This window comes from Numida meleagris, chromosome 5 (assembly GCF_002078875.1).
Source record: "Numida meleagris isolate 19003 breed g44 Domestic line chromosome 5, NumMel1.0, whole genome shotgun sequence".
NCBI lineage: Eukaryota > Metazoa > Chordata > Aves > Galliformes > Numididae > Numida > Numida meleagris.
Window position 1 is genome coordinate 16,200,493 of NC_034413.1, and position 18,343 is coordinate 16,218,835.

Sequence of the window (18,343 nt, forward strand, 5' to 3'; positions counted from 1 at the left end):
ATTCATCTAGGACAGAATACAAAGACTGCTAGTCTCACATCAATTAAAATAATCCTCATATCCATAGCCTCACTGAGTCTACTATTAAACCATTTTTCCATGTATAACTTTATTTTTACTTAACAAATCTCATGATCTACCTTACACTGGAAATCTGGGCAAAGAGCTGAAGCTGAAAAGCCATCCAAATCTGCACTTGTCCCTCACCCAATATTTGCCCCATGTCCTCCCAGTACATTAACAAAGATCAGTCTTTGTAGCTCTTCAAGTATTGTTTAAAATAGATACATCACACTTCATTTAAAGCATGGATTTCCCTAACCATCCCTCAAAAGAATTTCAATTTCTACTTTACAGAAAACTAAAGTCTTAATTGACAGGCAGGCATTGTAACAAGTGCTGTTCTTTCACAAACACTGTGCCTACTTTCAGTGCTTTTTGCTCCCTCCAAATGCAGACCTCCAGTCAGCTGCAATTCATTTCCGTTGGAGATTCAGCACTTGGTCCTGAAGTAATCTGCCCACTGAATCTGTCATTTTTTTCTAGTTCTAATACATAGCAGACACTTCAAACAGTGGTGTGCCAGTTACTATTTAATTCTTATTGCAAAAGCTCAAGTTTGATTTTCTTTATTATATTTCAGTTAAAAAAAACCAAACCTGCATGAATAGCAAGTAGTCGTTTTGATTTGAAGGGACTGCATTCTCAGCCTTCAGCAAAAGGTTGGTATTAAAAATTTAAAACCTGTTCGTTTGTGTCTAGTTGCCTTTGAATCACACTACTCCATAGGTAACTACTCAGAAACCATTCAGTACCCTCTCTAGAACTTTGAGGGCAGCCCGGCAGCCTCCACATCATCTCCTGCTGCTGCTTCTCAGCAAACAGATCAAAAATCCTTTTGCTGCTTTTCTCACACCCCTGGGGAAGTTACGTGACAGAGCTCAAAATAATTGCTGATGGAATTATCTTCAGCAAAGTCACAGAAACAGTTTTGATAGTAGAGACCAAATATCTGACACACTTATACTAAAAATGCTTCAAAAATGTTAAAATTAGAGCAACGTGTCTTTAAGATGTGCAGCTTCTTTCACAGGTTGAACAGCTACAGCAGCCAGTAAGCTCCTTCCTTTAGCAATGGGAAGACGGAGATTGTAAAGCACTGGCCCACGTGACATATACAATGATTAAAGGTAGGTGCAAGTTTCCATTGCCAGTCCTGATCTGCTACATCACAGACATGTTAGAGCTGCACAGAGGAGAGCAGACAGCTGCTGTGGTGATCAAAAGAAGCCTATGAGTTCTGACATGCAATGCTCCATCTTTATCTAGCAGTGAACCTCCTACCTTCAGCTGTGGTATTAACCACACTGTGCTTTCCTAAACTAAATCTGCCTTAAATGTTCTCACATACTCACTGAAGCATTTAATTCAAGATAGCAAGATTTTGTAGTTACATTTCATGTCACGATCTCTAGCCATTATGTGAGCTAACAATGAGTCTGATGGCTATGAAACTCCTGTAGTGCATTAAAAAAACAAACAAACAAACAAAAAAAATCACCATCACAAACCCTTTTATAGTTATCTTGTTACGAAGATACTCTTTATTCAAGTTTTATCAACAGCAGTGATAAGATTCACTTGATTTCCTGCACAGCAACCTCTTCAGTTTGGATTATCTGGTCAAGAATGAGATTATTCTGTGGCCTTCTCTTCTCCCCTGTCCAGCTGCCTACTGTCAAGAAATCTGTAGAGATGTGACAATGACATGACTGCCTATCCCTAAATCTGGCTGAAGCTGGCCAATGAATTCAACAGTTAAGATATGGACACGCTTAGATGCTATGATGGTACAAGCCATGTCTTTTGAGAAACCTAGAAGGAAGAAAAGCCACAAAAAGTCCCTGGCTCAGTGCTCTAGTTTTACTGCCAGATACAGCAATTTTTTAGACATCACAAGATATCACAGATCTACTTATATTACCTTGCAAATACTGTCTTTTTACTACAACCTTCTTTGACCGCTGGAGAAAACAATTAGGATTTCTTCATCTAGCGTAAGAAATGTTGATGCCTGATTTTCTTACACAGTTATTTGTAAAATATATTCTTCAGAAGAAATATTTTTGAAACAAAAGGCAAACTAAGTTTTCAGGCAAAGGCAGAGAGAAATAATGTCATGAAAAAATGAATCTTGTGATTAATGTTCATGTTCAGGAAATTCCAGCAGTTTGAGGCACTGGTGGAGCTGTCTGGGCAGGCTTGCTGGAAGCTCTGCTTTCCTCTCTTCTAGTGCATCTAGATGTTGTTTTAACTTCCCACTCACAACCCCACTACCTTTGGAAGCAGATATTCCATCACAGCTCACGTCATGAGGAGCAGCAGCATGGAGATGGAGGCATTCTCTTATAACACCTGATTCAATCAAAATCTGAAGGCAGAGCCTCAGAGTTGAGAGGCACCTAAAACAGCTCACAATAACTGAAAACCTGCATTTTTTTTTCATTAATTTATTTCATATCAATGAAAGCCACCTGACAAAGAAAATTAGTATTATTGATGTATCCTCATAGCAAATAAGAAGTAGACAAACCATTTCATCATCTAGAAAAGTACTATTTTTGCCCCATTCTGGTTGGAACTTTTCAAATGAAACTTCCCTTATGACTTCCTTTTCCTTCCTCTCTGTGCCTTTATGTAAAATCAAGCAAAATAAAAACAACTTAAAAAGAATAAACCCTTTGCTTTTTCTGTTGCAGTTTCTCTAGGTAGAGAGACATGGGATGTTTCAGCAATTTGGCAATCTCTGGAGGCATCACTGACCCACCTGGCGCTTTCGAGACCAGATAGCTTTTTGTGAAGCTTTACAATCCATTCCATATCTTTCAGACAGATAACAAAGGTAGGCAATCCAGATACCAAAATCTCAGAGAGGCATCTGAAGCCAAAGGGGCACAAAGCGTCTGCAGTCAGATACTTCCTAGAACCCTGTTAAAAATTTCATCTCTTTTTCTCTTTCAGGAAGAGATACATGCAGATACATTGTACTCAGTTACACTGCTATCAGCCGGAGTCAAAGCTCGGCCTCCTAACTGCACATCAACTTCTCAAAGGAAGCTGGTATCAGATGAGGTAAGGAAATGTAGGTTTTTCCTCCACCCACGTGCTTCACCATTTCCTGGAGTGCTGAAGCCCTGTTCTCATTTCATTTATCTGGTAAAATAATTCTGGGTTTCTTCTTATTTGCCCTTGTGAAAATGAGGTCTCTGGCACTGCTCTGGCCACCCCCTCCCAACCTCCTCCCACACCTTGCTGTGGGACGAGCTCTGCTCCCCTGCCCTCACCACACTCTGATGGAGCCAGAGTGGAGAAAGCCACCACGATCTTCTCAAAGTGGTATTAATTGAAGAAAGGGTATATAAGTTTATTATCACTTTGCACCAGGCCACAGTATAAGTCAGAGGGCTTTCAGTTTGCAGAAACACAGCTGTGCTTTCCTTTTAATTTACATCAGGTGACAGCTACATTCTATACATATCTCCCCAGAGAACTTGCTTATCCTGCCCCCAGAGAGCAGCAAAGCTGTAGGGACAGCTGGCTTTGTTTTTCTAACTCAGACATTCCTATACCCAGCCCTTCTTTAGGTACTTTTTCCCACTGATTTTGAAATACATTTAGTGACATGAAAGGTCCTACTGTAACAGCACCTTGAAATGTTAGAACATTTTCCTGCACGTTCATACCCAGCAGCTGAGTAAGGATGAAGATTCCAATGGGAAAAGACACAAATTTACAGAAAATGGTTACCAGGTAATTGCACATTGCCCTCTGTCTTGGATACTTCCTAACATTCATTTCAACCATTATGCTTGGAAGGTAATTAAATCCCACTCACAAATGTGCTGTTTGCCAACACATTTATTCCCTTAAAACTGGGGATCTTTGATGGGGAAGCCCCACCATGATTTAAACACTTCCTAAATGTTCAGTTGTAATATATTGCCTTTGAAAGGTGAAGAGAAACAGAGGGAAACTGGCTAAAATACATTCTTATTGTGATTCACAGCAGTGATATACATCATGGGTTTAGGCTTGCCTGGGCCATGCTGAGTGAAGAGGAACTGTCTTAGGCTACAGGTAAGATATATAACTCTATTATATAGTTAATGTATATGAGTCACAAAACTTTATATATATTATTAAAACAAAAAATAAGAGGGCAATGAGAACAAAACCAGTGGGCTTGATATGTATGATCTGCAAGAACATCTGGAGATGACCTACGTGATCTGCAGACTACCTCAGCCATCACCCGTGGCTGTCTGTCCATCTGCCTGATCCTTTTCACCTCCATCCCTCACAGTGAACATTTGAGATATCCTTGCAAAGGAAGGGAAAAATCAATGGGACAAACTGAGAAGATGATTAGGTCTGAGTTGATTTGAAATAGGGAAAAGAACTGAACCCGTGCTCACTGGTATAATGTTAACCAAGGCAGTCCAATACAGGGAATCACCACTGGTGCCTCATTCTACAATTCCAGCCTTCTGTTTATTTGCAGACACTCCCAAGCCAAAATCTTCTTTGCATCTGGCAAAATGTTTTGTTCTATGCAGCATAACATATTCACTCATTTATTCCAGAATCAACTCAAATTTCATCTTAGCTGAGCCTACACTGATCTGAATGGTTTTTACCCCAGTTTGGCTGCCACATCACCATCTCATTAATAAATACATTGTTCTAGCAACCTTAGTGCACTATCTGACTGAATCGTGGCCTAAATGGAAAAACGGGATGATCTTCAGAACTGGTTTAGGAATAGCAGGGACAAGCCATATGAAAAAGGAGGGAAGAAAGCAACTGCTTCTTCTTCCTTTTCCTAAAACTATTTATAACAGAGAGCTGCAAAAGCCTTTGAACTGAATTTCTTTGAGAGTTATGCTAATTGCAGATTTTCTTAAATAGGGAAAACTTTATGTAGAAAGATTATAGCACAATCATTGACACAGAAAGGAAACTGATTTACATGAGAAATTACCTCTCTTAGTAGCAATTCCCCAAATTGTTGGATTTGTTATAGGATTCAGTCACTGTGAACAATATCCCTGGCTGTATCTTGATGGCAGCAGGGAACAGATGCCTACCATCTTCCTGGCTGTGAGATCACAAACTTCCAAAAGCACTGTTATCTATTGGATAATAGCTGCTATTTCAGGCACTTCAAAAGACATCTTTCACTCAAACTACAACTCAGAGAATTCTTAATATAAAATAACGTCTCTCAGAAGAACCTCATCACCTCGTGTTTACTGTGCTTGTTAACGCAGTCAAGGCTTTGTTTTCTAGCCAGAATAAATTATACGTACAAATAATGGCTGCATACCCTGGCAGTTAAAACCAGTTTCTGATTTATATAAGAGAGACTGAAAAGCCTTGGGAGAACAGGAGGTTGGATCGAGCAGAGAAGACAAGCATGGAGTGCATCGCTGCTCAGAAACTGTGATGAATCATAGAAAGATAGTTTCTCACTTCCTTTCTTTGTCATTCATAAAAAGCCCTGAGTTGTACAACACCTAGAGGTACTCATTGCTATTCCATGGGAACTGCAGTTCAGTGATGATCTTCTACTAACAGCCACTCTGGGGGATTTACCAGTCCTTACACTATTTCTCCAGGGCTTTTTGGTACCGTGTAGAGGATGGGAGAGGATATTTAGTAGTTGTTGGGATGCCTTTGAGACATTACTGTGTAACACCTCTAGCTCTATTTACAGTCCACAGGAGAAAGCCTCCTCAGGGCATTCTCTCCAGTAGAAATGTGTAAGTGTATTATGTTGTAGTGGAACACCGATAAACTCCCTCCTTAAAACATTCAGCAACATCCTGCTGTTGTGTGCTGGTGCCACACAAACCGCTTAGAACTGCACTTATGCAGGGAATCCTACAGGCACTTTGACAGAGGACTTTTCACCTGATGATAATTTAGGTTTCATGAGACTTGCAATTGCAAAGAGAAACTGTTAAGTGGCTCAAGGAGTGAATTCAGGTGCCATTTTTCCTCTACTAGGAGAGTGGGCCTTGCAATCATGTAGCAGATGACATCAGACAAAAGGTGTGGAACGCTTCTGTAAGTTGTCCCACATATGACTGATTACAGTGTTAATAAGCATAATGCTATCTAGTTTACAGAACAGATACTCCTCCAAAAGACTAGAAAATCCTTCAGTGCTCAAAACTGAGATGGGAAGTAGCAGATTCTGCACCCACACCCTGAGCAGAGTGTGATGGAGCTGCCACGTTGTTCTCTCCCCACCAAGAAGCATGGAGATGTGTGCGGGCTGACAGCTCCTTCAGGCCTTCACTCAGTGGCAGGAGATATTACACACATTTCCTGCACCCTTCTGAGAAAAGTACACGGAAATAGGCTAAATCCTCAAGGGAACAATGCAGAAAATAAAGAGCAAAACCAGCAGAATAGGCTTGCTATGAATCCAAAAGCACTCAAGGGACCAGTTGAAGAAGCGGCAGCAAAACCAATTTCATGTTATGGAGACAAATCACGCACCACTTGTGCCTTCCAACAGCTACTCTATTTTTTTATTATTTTTTTTTTTAAATCTGTCTACTGTTCCTTACAGTTTTATTTTGAATTGCACTTTTCTCATTTGAATTGCATCCAAGGGAAACATCATTTAATTCTCTGACCTTCATTTCCGAAAGCACCAGGATCTCACCAGAGAGGGAGACAACATGGACTGCAAAAATTCAGTTTGCGATAGAGAAGCTTGGACTGAATGGATGAACAACATTTTTTCTTTCTCAGCCCATGTACACATATCACACTGACAAGGCATTCAAGGCTCCTTTACAGTCAGCTTTGGCCACCTGGAGCACCACAGGACAGCACCAATAGTTAGACATTGAGGTCAGCTGAAGCCTGCCTAAGGAATATCAACACACAAACCTTAATCCCTCCCCCCCCCCAGACTTACCGCTTCTGTGGTGGTGGTTTCAAATCCTGTTATTTTCCATGGAAATAATCAGTTTTACCTGGAATTATTGGCTTAAGGCCAACCCACTGTGATGATTCTCAAATTCAGTAGTATACAGCAGAATACCATAAAATGGAAACTGTAAATGTTAAAAATAAAAATAAAAGCAGTACCTCTTTTTAATTACTTAGACCTGGTTTTGAGTTCAGGCTGCTTCCTCCTATCCTCCATGACATAAAGGAAAACTCCCCGGGAGATCCAATCATACGGCATAGTGTAGCAGTCATAGTTGAACGAAGCTTGATCAGTGCTCTGTGACATCAGGTTGTTAAAAGGTTTGTAAGCAATTGGCATAATTGAGAGCAGCTGTAAAATTATGGTAGCAAATCAAGCCGAGCAAAGGTTTGCCCATCGTAATGGGGTTTGGAGTTTTAAAGTCCTATTCTTCCCCAAATGAACACACACACAAATTTATCATTTTTAGGACTGAAACAGCCTGAAAGGCAAATGGGAATTCCATAGAATCTGAATTAAAAGTAAACTGCAAAAACTCTACCTGTAAACTGCTTCAGATCAGCTCCTTATAACACATGAACATTGCCCAAGAATCCTTCCTTCCACTCATCAACAGAAATCAGAACCCCAAAGTCTGTGAAGGAGAAAATTTAGCTGATAGCTAGGGCACCGTAAGATTTTTCAAAGTAGCCTAGTTGTTTTTAATTAACACAGTTAAAATATTTACAAATAGTGCCAAAGAAGACAAATGATGCTGTGCTACACTTTGGCTCAGAGATAGATTTTTCTCCTGTATTATTTAAAAGTTTTATGAGGGAAGAATGTTTATTGAGGTGCACACCTCTCCACGTATCATTCAGTAAGGGAAATAAAGCAAAAAAATTTGTGAAATCCATGTGAAGACAGAGATAAACTAAGCTGCAATCTCTTTATAAGTGCATCAATTAACATCATAATTTTACTGGTTTATCAGTTAATACAAGTTCTTAAAGGGAGATCAAACAGGCTTACATGAAGTCAAGGCCTTATGATCCTTTCTGGAGTATTTCTTGCAAAGTTAATCTAAGTGAACAAGGTCCCCATTAGGAACAGTTGTTAGATCCATCTCAGATCCACATGAGACCTTAATTTAGCATTGTCCTTTCCGCTGCTCCAGCTGCCTGTTGGTACAGCCAAAGAGAAACAAAGTCTGCAACCAAGTACAAGGCATGTATCTATTTCATCCCCAAACACCATAACAGAGCGATCACTCAGCCAAGTGTGAGCAAGCATTGCTTTGGTTTTCCTAAGTGTACTACAGCTAAAGCAAAGACTGCATTTGATAGAATACTATTTCTTTTCAGAGTTGAATACAATTTCTCCCTCATTCCACATGCTTGTTAGAAGGCAGCTCAGCAGACAGCTCTTGATTTATGGTCAGTATAAATCAAATAAGGGGGCTCTGATGGACTGCACACAATCTAATTTGTCTAGGATCCCAAAAATTCTTTGCCAAATGCTGAAGATAGCAGTTGGGAAGAATATGCTTTAGGCTTTCATGAATATTCCAAGGCTCACCTGTTGACTGCTTGTTGTATTTCCACCAAAATGTGCAGATTGACTCAATAGGGCATCTGAGGGGGACACAAGTTCAACCCACATAAACTCTGAGGCAAGTAACAAGTTTAGTAATCCAGGGAGACGGAGCAGGTAGTTAGAATTCCCATCCATGATTCCAGACCTCACCCCAAAACTCCTGGAACATTAAAGGCACAACTGTCTGTTGACCACCAAGAAATAAAGAGGAACATTTTTACTGCCTTTTTTCACAAAACCGCTACTGAAATTCCAGTGTGAGTCAGTTCAGATTTCTAGATGGAGACAAACAAAAAAAAAAAAAATCACAAGACGTAAATTAAATCTTGCCTGGTAAAAAGGGGCAAGTCACTAGGCAGATTATACAACAGTTATCAATGGCAGTGTTCTTTCCACCATCTTTCACTATGCCTGGTGCCTGCTAAGAAAAAGCTGGTGACACTGAAGAGTACCATCAGTATTTACCAAGAACTGATCTTCCTTTCTAATGAAAAAAAAAAATGTGTAGCTCGCAACAATTCTTTATTTTAGTCTCTGCACAGACTAAAATCATGCTCAGGTTTACACTTCTTGGTCAAGAGAATTCTTATGCTCATTTATGGATGTATTTACTCCTATGGATTCCTGGAGAGGTTGGAATCTCTAAGTTAAAAACAAATGAAAACTAATTTCCCAGGTTTTTCTTTACAAGATCATAAATCTCACTTATTATGTCATTTATTAGACTAAGTAATAGAGAGAAGTAGTAGACAAGACTTTAAACACAATCCTTCCTTAGTCTCATAAGCACAATCACAACAGTAGACCACCACGGCAAACCCACCAGAGCACAGGAGATAACAAATTTTGCTGTAGGAAGCAATACCTGATCCTGAAGAGTCTACGTGGGCACAAACTCATCCAAAGTTTTCACAAATATTCATCAGCCTATAACATCGCAAAGGCGCTATCTGCATACACAGATGTTGCAGTGTCTTTGGTCCATCAGCGTATCACCCAAGTTTTAGCACAAGCTGTAGATACTCAGGAACATAAAATTCCGTGAAAACCCAAAGCAGCTGGGCTGGGGCAAGGTGGTGACTGGGAGAGAGAAAGGCCCCTTTTCCCAAACAGCAATCACCAAGTGAGAGCACAGGGAAAACACAACAAGAAAGGCTGAAAATCAGAGGACGTAAAAGGCTATCTTCAAATATGCAAAAGTAGTTACAAAGATGTTGTATCCCATGAGGACAAAACAAGGAATAAGGAACTTGCAGCAAGGAGATGTAGAAAACAGGGAAACCTAAGGGTAAAGAGGAGGAGCTCTAGATGTCCAGAAAGGTCTGGACTCCTGGCTCTAGGTGACTCTGATACTGGACTGGATTACCATCTGCTACAGATGCACAGCGCTGATTGTTGGAAAAAACACTTAGTCCCACATAACCCTCCTTCCAGTAGTTTATTCTGATAGTTTTCTTTCCTCTTGTTTCTAGTTCTACAGCATGCTGCTGTATTTCAGGCCATTTTGACTCTGCACTGTAGTCTTTTCCTCAACTTTTTATGGAGATAATCCACCCCATTTGCTCCTCAGTTTCATTTTGTTAGATTTGCTGAAACTCTAAATGCAAGAAACACATTAAAGGCATCTGAAGTAAGCAAGATCAAACAGATGTGTGCTGCCTACGTCTAGATATTTTCTGTAGTTTGTGTTGTTTGAGAGAAAAAAGTTTCAGAGAGGCAGATAACACAGGGCATTTTTGGAAGGTTAGTTGCTGCGAAGGTTGACTGCAGCTTGAAGTTAAAAATTAGCTTCATCTTTCCTGGAGCTGTGTTATTCTTCTGTGCTTTCGTTGTAACCTCTCTGACAGACATCATACCTGAACAGCCTGAAAAAGCAGCTTATTCTTATACTGGGCAACACTGATGTTAAAAATATATTTTTGCAGATTGGCAATTTAGATAATACCACCTGGGATTTTTATCCTCACGCTCATCCCTCTCCTAGTTTCCTTTATTCAGTTCCATGGGCAAGCCCACAGCTTTCAGATAATGGCTTTGACAGAATGCAGATGAGAGCTGAGGGGAAGATGAGCACAGACTCTACCAGGCTGGATTGCTCTCACTGGGCACCAAGGAAACTCCGAGAGGTTTCTCTGATGAGGAAAGTGCTGAGGCCGTCACTGCGAACAAGAGGAGGCTGATGTGAACACCAGCAGGCAGTCTTGTAGAGGCACTTTTTGTCAAGAGGGTTGCATTGTTCTCTAAAGGCAGCAGGTTAGAAACATCGCAGTTTTAGTCATTTGTTTTTAAGCCCTTTGCTGTTTGGAGTGCCCCAAGGAAGCACTGCGGAGACTCAGCAGCCCTTGATGAAAAGGTAGCTAAAACGCCTGAGGTGGTTCAATCTTATGCTTCTGCTAAGAGGCCACATTCTTAGTAGTAGCCAGTGAGAGCTTCTCCAGCTCCTCCTCCTCTCAATAAAATGAAATTGTCACCATACATATGTCAATGAATCTCCGATACCAGCAGCCATTAATTCAGTGCTTTGTTTGACCATTGCCTGTGAAACAGCAATTTTTTATTGCTGTTTTGGCAGACTCCAAGCCACAGATTTCTCACTTTTCATTCAGAACTTATAGGTCATTATCTTCTGAGATGTTTGCTTCAGAATACAGGCTCTCATGAAGCCACACAGTTAAGTTCTGCTAGCAGGCAAATTTCCATAGAAGCCAACACAATCAGATATGAATACCTTTAAGGACAGGTTTTGGCACATTCCAGTTAACAGTCAGTCAGGGCAACTTGAACAATAGAGCAGCTAATACAGAAATTTGATTTATCACAGAGGCAATTCATTCCAATTCAATTTACAAATTAGATTACCTTCCAAGCCAGGGTAGGATACTCTATCAAAACGGTACGTGAGCTTGCAACAATGACAAGTCTCCACTTTCTGTTTTAGCCCTTAGCATGCATGTCTTTGAATCAGTCTTGAAAAGTAAAGCTGTAAAGTATGGAAAAATTTCATTACCTAAAATCTAAAAATCGGTACATCTCATATCAATATGCTCTACAGCTCTGCTGTGCTAATCCAACAGCCAAGTACACAATGTCCTACCATGCCACAGTTCTGAACATGCTTTTCCTTTCCTATCCATCACTGCTTCTCTGATAACTGTTCCAAAACACCACCAATCAGTCCCGCTGTTACACTCATATTTTGAGTTAATGAAGGAAAAAAAAATGACAGTAAACAAGAGAAAAACTTGTCAAAAGGAAGTAACATAAAAGGTAATTTTGAAATTCTCCACCCATAATTTAAATTTAATTCACTCTTTTCCAGGTGGTTATAAGTTAAGTCAGTTTCAATCATCTGACATTAAAAACAAACAAAAAAACTCACATTATTTAGTGACTCATTGCATAAGATTCTGTGATTTTGGTTTAAACGATTAGATTTTTTTAATTAAGTCTACAAAATCTGAAAAAAAAACCTGTATGTTAACAAAGAGTGAAAAGGACCACTGCGCTTTTCTCCAGCGATAAGATCTATCAGTGAAGTTAAAAATAAAATCAAAGTTGATATTGATATTTTGATTCTCCATACGGGCTGGAGGAAAAGAGGTGAATTAACATTGAGTACAAAGGGAACTAAGGGTCATCAGCCCACTCCCACTGTAGCGAATGGGTCACTCAGAAGAGGTCCTGCTTTTGAGCTACAAAATACTCACAAAGAGCATAAATCTCTACAAGAGGACAAGAGTGTGGACTACAGTTACCTCTTTTTTTTTTTTTTTTGGAAGTTGTAGTACTTTAGAAAACAGCAGAATGTTAATGGGCAATCCAACCAGTGCTGTACATCCCGCCAACCATGATTTGTACATCAGTGCATGGAGGGATTCCTCTTGACCCCACTACTACAGCAGTTCCCCAAGAAGGCTGAGAAGTGCCAGGTGGCCAGCAGAGCACCTGTGGAGCTCCACCTTTCCCCTCCACCCACACTTGGTGACAGCAGTGTCCTGGGCACCACGTCGCAGTGCTGAGTACTGTCCTGGAGGCTGCAAGGCCAGGGGACAGTTTTCCCTCTGTGTGGCAAATAGTGCCACTGCAGCTCACTTTCTTCTTAATCCAAGCAACAAGCCCATACTGGCAATGCTAAGACAATTGTATTGACCATGTGTGTTTCTAAGTTCTGTCAAACACCGCTCCTCTCTCTACCATCCACTAATTCCAAGCAATTTTGTCTTACCTTTTTATGTTGATAACTACTTCTGAAGCATCTGAGCTGAATCAGGTGACACATCCTTCAGTTGCACATAGATGTTGCTCGGATGTCAGGATGATGAGAAAGAAAATGAGAGTAAAATTGCATGAAACCAGCACACAGTGCAGCACTAATCTCTATGAAAGGAAGAACAAATTAAATGATTCAAAATATCTTTTAAGCCCCAATGTTGTATGGGACAGAAAAACAATACACAACAGGAAGAACAAAAAGTCAAAATAATGAAAGGCAGTGAGGCAACAGTAAAAATCAATACTCATCAATACTTAAATGCACACAAAGTCACACGTAGGTATGATTTGATGCAACATCTAAGCTTTAATACAGTTTTGAAAAACTCCCTAATTATAGAGACATCTTTTTGCCATAACTCCATCTTGTTGGCCAGTCAGGGAGTGCATAACCACAGCAGTTAGTGCCCATCTCCATCTTTATCAGTAGAATATTAAGTTCTAAACAAAATATTTTCCCCAATAGCTGTAACAATACAGCAACAGAAATGAGAAAGGTCATTTTGCACAGGTTTTCAAAACTTTTTCTTGAAGTAAACAGGAAATTTCAAGATTATTTGGGAATTAAACACTATTAACTTGTTTGAATCAAGCAGAATACTTCATTTTATGTAAATCACAAAAGTTTAGCAAATGCAGCTTGCATGAAGGATATATACCTCGTACTGAAATGTAGATGCGTGCCTTCCACAACACTGAAGTGCTTGACTTATGAACTACTTTGTCTTCCAACACTATTTGTACACAAGAGAAATTTCCTCTTTCATCATCATTCCACATGTTTATCATGTGCTTAAAAAGATGACGTGAATTGAGCTCAATGCCTTATCTCCAGAATTAGTTTGAAAATAACTTCAAAAAACAAAGATTACTCAAATGTATTATTTGGATAATATGCCTCTGCTGGCTAAACTAGTTGGAAAGGCAGCCTGCCTGCCAAGCAATCATTTCCCCTATTTCAGAATTATTCATTGAACTGCTGAAAGCAAACCAAGACTTTTAGCTTCTCAGCAGCTACAAAGGGCTCGGTGCTCGGAAAGCTGCACTCCAGGGGATTTACACTTTGTAGGGGGAAATCTTCAACTTTCCCCCGACCTCCCACCACAATTCAGCAAAGACAGAAATTCTTTAACTGGAGAGATGACGGAATGTGTCAGCAAAGTGTTTCTGAGAAGTTCCTGTTGAGGTTTTCTGTTTGTTTGTGAGGAGTGGTTGGTTTGTTTCGGTTGGTTCATACTCCTGAAAAGAGTACACTATGTTTAACTACCTGATTGAGCCTCACATTTCATGACAACAAATCAGGACCAGTGAGATCCTTCCCTGCCAGCAGAGCATTACGTGTATTTTCCAAATGCCCGCGAGCACAGAGGTGTCTCTGTGAAGCAGTCTCCTGCAGAACTCAGGCGGTGCCTGCACAACACTTTCTCCCAACACGGAAGAACCAGGTTGCCGGTGGAGCTGGGAGTCAATGCAGGTCATTTCATTCCTCTTACCACTGTACAACAGAGAGCTCAGACTGCAGAAGTGACAAGCCCACGAGAGCCTGTTTCTTTCCCAATCACCGAGTAGGCCCATGGCCAGGCTTCCGGTGACAGCACTCGAAGTCTGCAGATAGACAAGGGCCACCACCATCTAGCTGTTAGGAACACTGAGCAGCAAAAGAGTTGTACTGAGAAGCGATGCAGCAGCCGTGCCTCTTGTCCTTGCCACCTAGCAAAGCCTAAGCTCAGATGGAGCCTGGTGATAACAGAGCCTTCAAAAGTCAGCAGCATTTTGAGAGATACTTTAAGACGCAGTGGTTAAGTGCCAGAGGTTGTGAAACTGAACAGCTGTTAAACATTTGGGGTTGGTTTTTTCCCCCCCCCAAACAAAGCAACTTGTTTTTTTTGCACTTGCTGTGCCTTATGAAAATGCACAGAAATAAGTCATGTCTCAGACTCACCAAACACCACAAATGACATTATGTAAAAGGTCATTTTTGCAGCAGTGAACCACGCACTACTACAGCAAGTGTGCAACTACTTTTCCATGCAGCAGAAGGCAGCAATGAGGCTGTTCTCACAATAAAAATGCCATTTTAAAAATAGCACTTCTGTGGTATAATTAAGTGCATATCATGAAGTGCCCAATACCAACAAGAGCTCTGTTAGAAGCTTCTGGAACAAGCAGTTCACTCTCACCCCCAGCTATGACTTTGACTCCAATGTCGCATGGTCAGTAGCTTGCAGTCTTCTGGAAATGAAATACTTGCAAGTAATCTGCAAATTGCAGCTAATCAGAACCAACCATCCATGGTGCCACTAATCATTTCAGCCAGCGGAGTTTCATTTTGCCGTCCTGGTATGAGGCATTCCTCCGTCCATTCGAAGCATCTGCCCAGGTCTCGTTAACCCTGGAAGGAGATAGAAGTTACCTGATTGGACTTCTTTCTTCATGGTACTTCTGTCTCTTCTGTTTTTCAGTTTTTCCCTTTCCAATGCTGTGCTGAAGCCCAGAACAAAATCAGTACTGTGGGATAGATGTGGTACACACTTTTCCCTGCAGAGTGAAACACTGATCAGCTCAGAGTAAATGAAACTACTTTTAAATCTGGTTTGTGCCAAGTTCAGTGTTATCTTGTAACTAATATACATACACAAGTAAATAAATGGGAGGGAGAGTGATTTCAAGTACTCATGCTTCCATCAACTCCTCCTCCAGGTACCTGTGCAGTAGCTGCCTGTCTCATCAGGTAGGTATGAATGCAGTTTTCTTTTCAAGATCAATACAAACCTCCATGCTCACATCCACACACAGATCTGTCCAGCTAACATCAAGCAGAAAAGCTTCTAAAGGTCAGTTCAAGTTTTTAAATGAAATCACTAAACATAATAACATGATTCCCATGATCTTTCACAAGTCATTTTCTGCAGAATCACAAACCTGGGTCTCACAAGCCTACAAGCAAGGAAAAAGCTTATTTGTACAGCAACAAATGATTGTCTTTTTTCAAACATTAAAAGTACATTGTTCTATTGCCAGCTGCTTTTAAGGCAATTCATCCCCATCAAACTCTCAAATATTCACCCAAGTCAGCTTTCTTCTATGTTTCTACCCCTTGAGCAATTGAATCTAGGAAGTGTTGGACTTGGAGATGACACAAGGACTTACTGCCAGCTGAGAACCATTCAGCTAACTCTTCCAACTGCATCCAAAGGTTCAAAGCTCACTGAGGGGAGGAACAGTATTTGGGATTCCACACAAAACCTGTGTAACCATTTTAGTATTACTTTGAGGCAAACATCCAAGTTTAAATACTATTTTAGGGCTAGTGACCACAGCTGACAAGAATACCTACATCTGTCTTGACTAACCATGCACATGAAAGCATTACTGAACAGTTGTCTCTGGATATGGAGAAAATTACCCACTTTCAATGAGACAAGGCGTACCTGCTCATAAGGTCCAATACTTTACCTTAATGTATTGTACCTGTCCTTTTCCACTTTTTTTTCTCCCCAGTATTTTCATTGTCTCCCATCTGACATGAAGTAACATCGATACATCACATTTAAGATGAAAAAGAGTTATACAGAACAACTTCAATCAGTTGGAAATGTTGGAATTTCAGAAGTCATCTGTTGTGGCTTCACCCAGTAGGTAGCCCAGCACTACACAGTTCATTCACTACTCCCACCCTCCCACTGGGATGGGGAAGAGAATAAAAAAAATAAAGTAGAACTTGTGGGTCAAAATAAAACTATTTATTAAGATTGAGAAAAGGAAAAGGATAAGAGTTATGACATACACATATATGTACATAGCAAGTGATACACAAGCAATTAATTGCTCACTATCCCTCAACTGATGCCCAGCCTGTCTCCAAGCAGTTGAAGAGAGAGCCAGAGATTAACTCCTACCCCTGTCAAAACTCTCCTTCTGCATGATGTCATATGGTATGGAGCATGACTTTGGCCAGTTTAAGTCAGTCCTCCTGATTCTATGCCCTCCCAGCTCCTTGGGCACTCTATGCCTCTCAGCTCCTTTTCTCACTCCTGGTCAGTAGGACAGACTGAGGGGTCCTCAGCTCCATACAGCACTGCTCAGTAACAGCTAGAAACATCAATGTGTTATCAATATTGTTTTCCTCTTAGAACCAAAACATAGCACAGTTCTAGGCGTTATGAAGCCAAACAATTCTGTCACATCTGAAACTAAGACACCTTCCTTCAGCAACAAATGTCAGAGTGCAAGAAGTCTTCAGCATTCAGCAGGAAATATACAATTTGGTATTCTTATGTCATAAAACAATCCAAAGTTTGTTTCTTAGAAGAGTCCTTAATCCCATAGATAACTGAGAAATAAAATGAGATTATAGCACTTACTAGAAATGCATTCTAAGCCCCCATAGTAGAATCATGTTTTTGTTTTACATCAGTGTTTTGGGGAAAACTAAAGTTCAGCTTACTAGGAGGATGCAGAAATGTTAAATTCAGCAATTTCAGAAACAAGCTCTTCCTTAGAGGAGGTGATCTCCTTCCTCTTAAACTTTAGAGGTTCTCTACTTCTGCCTAATGAATTTTTCAGCTGGAACTTCTCTTGCAAGTAAGATAAAGGGTAAGTACCTAAGCTCCTCCGAGATGTCAGTCAACAGTAATGAACAAACAAGTTATAGATGGCATTAGCACATAAAAAGTGTTTTATTTCAATCCTGAAAGCACTTTTAAAGTTTTCACTTGAATAATCTATAAGTATAATCAGTTTATGATAATTAACATATTCTGTTGATAAAATTGACATAAAGACAATGGGGAAGAGGAAATATACCTTGTTCTCTAGGCAAACACCCTGCTAAGACTCAATATGAGTAGGGGACTGAGGGGCTAATCTTGCTGTGATTGCTGTAATCTTGTTTGTTGTCATGGTTTTGTGATTTCCGGTTATTGGCATTCCACATCATAACATCAAGTAGTGGATGTACCTGGTTCTCAGAAGAGAAGGACTACTACAGTCCCCACAGTGCTTTTCTCCTCTGTTACCATTTTCCAGCCGGAGGGAAAAGATAAAAGCTCGCAGTATAAAAACTTGCAGATCACGAGACCTCGTCCCTCTTTTCCGCCGTCTCTCGTCTTGGCAGCACCTCGCTCTCCAGCCGTCTTATCGTCGGTAGTAGAGTAAGGCCTACTTTGATTTTGGGACATTCTCTCTCTCTCTCTCTCTGTATTGGATTTATCAGCTTGAATTGTAATTCTATTGTATTATAGTGTGTTGTTTTGCATTCCAATATCTTATTTAGTAAATTAGTTTGTTTCTCCTCAGATTGTTGCCGCTGTTCTTTGCTCTCAGTGTCATCTCCTTACCCTTTTCCCCTTTTCCCTTTTCCTGGGGTGTGGGCCCGTGGGTCCCCCGTCCCCTTCGTCACAGAACCAGGCCAAACGCCCGTAAACCGTTGACATTGGTGTTATGGCAATCTTTTGCTGTAGTTTTTGTTTGAAAGGTGTGTGGAGG

General features: G+C 40.5%; 1 long non-coding RNA gene across 6 annotated transcripts in view; it reads right to left on the reverse strand.

Annotated features, from left to right (window-relative positions):
• Positions 1 to 18,343, reverse strand: part of LOC110400421 — a 75,965-nt gene that overhangs the window by 54,830 nt on the left and 2,792 nt on the right. For 2 of the 6 annotated variants that reach the window (XR_002439820.1, XR_002439818.1), the window contains exons 1-7: positions 12,810 to 15,412; positions 11,444 to 11,564; positions 9,450 to 10,743; positions 8,567 to 8,859; positions 8,021 to 8,169; positions 7,551 to 7,643; positions 7,168 to 7,306 (exon numbers count right to left, since the gene is read on the reverse strand). This is a non-coding gene — a long non-coding RNA (uncharacterized LOC110400421). Of the gene's footprint in view, positions 1 to 7,167; positions 7,307 to 7,550; positions 7,644 to 8,020; positions 8,170 to 8,566; positions 8,860 to 9,449; positions 10,744 to 11,443; positions 11,565 to 12,809; positions 15,413 to 18,343 lie in introns of those variants that run through there. The other 4 variants (XR_002439821.1, XR_002439822.1, XR_002439819.1 and 1 more) reach the window with 4 other exon arrangements.